Source organism: Trachymyrmex cornetzi, unplaced genomic scaffold (assembly GCF_001594075.2).
Source record: "Trachymyrmex cornetzi isolate Tcor2-1 unplaced genomic scaffold, Tcor1.1 scaffold596, whole genome shotgun sequence".
Lineage (NCBI taxonomy): Eukaryota > Metazoa > Arthropoda > Insecta > Hymenoptera > Formicidae > Trachymyrmex > Trachymyrmex cornetzi.
The window spans coordinates 40040-41027 of NW_017299910.1; positions in this window are offsets into that span (position 1 = coordinate 40040).

Genomic DNA, 988 nt, shown 5'->3' on the forward strand with positions numbered 1-988 from the left:
TAACATTGAATGATAACCCATAGGGAAGTAAGAGGCTCTCTACTATTCTCGATCTATCGCAGTATTCTAAAGTAATCGATAAACTTATTTCATTTAAATCCAGTAATTGCAACTGCAAATTTGACTGCGCCGATTCAGAAACCGGTAATACTGCGCTTATGATCGAGAATACGGAGCTGAATCGCATCCGCAAGTGCACCAAAAGCTTCTAACAAAACCTGCGAGATCCGTTAGAAGCTTCGCGATACAAATAACGAACAAACGCTCTATACTCAAACTCTATGTATAAAAAAAGAGAAAACATTATTCGGCTGAATGTAACGCGAATAAACGCGCACAGCGACTGCACACTATGCAGCACAGGGGCGGAGCGACTAAGAGGGTCCTGTCAACATTTAGACTCGGCAATTTCGCCCTTTTAAAACATTAAAATCTATTAAAATCTTATCGGATCGAAAGTTCTAGAACAATTCAAACGGTTCCGGTAACTGTTGACAGGTCAACCCCCTTTCCCGCTCAGCACCACCACTTCTAACAGTATAAAAGAGCACACCAAAGACGGAAAATCGATTATTCTCTGCTTAGTTTCGCTCAGCTTAGTACCGACCAATATAGTTTCGACCATTAGTCAAGGTTTCGATTATTAGAGTTGCGATCAGTGACATTGAGGTTTCGAAGTTGCGTTATCGGAGTGCCGAAACTGTGCTTGTTGGAGTTGTTCTGAGGGGCGTTCATACAAGCAGGGTGCATCTGCGACAATCCTGAGGCCATCGGGCCAACAGGCATACTCAAGGATCGCCGAGTATCACCGCTACGAAAAGTGAGTTCCGTGTGGCACTTCCGCTAAACTTTGCGAACTATTGCGCGCGAAACGTCTGCATTCACCAACTTCGCTCATATTGTTCAGTGGTTCGTGTATGCATCTTTTTATTACAAGAGGTCAAACTAGAATAAACTTTTAGTCTTTTAATTCTTTATAATTTTTTTT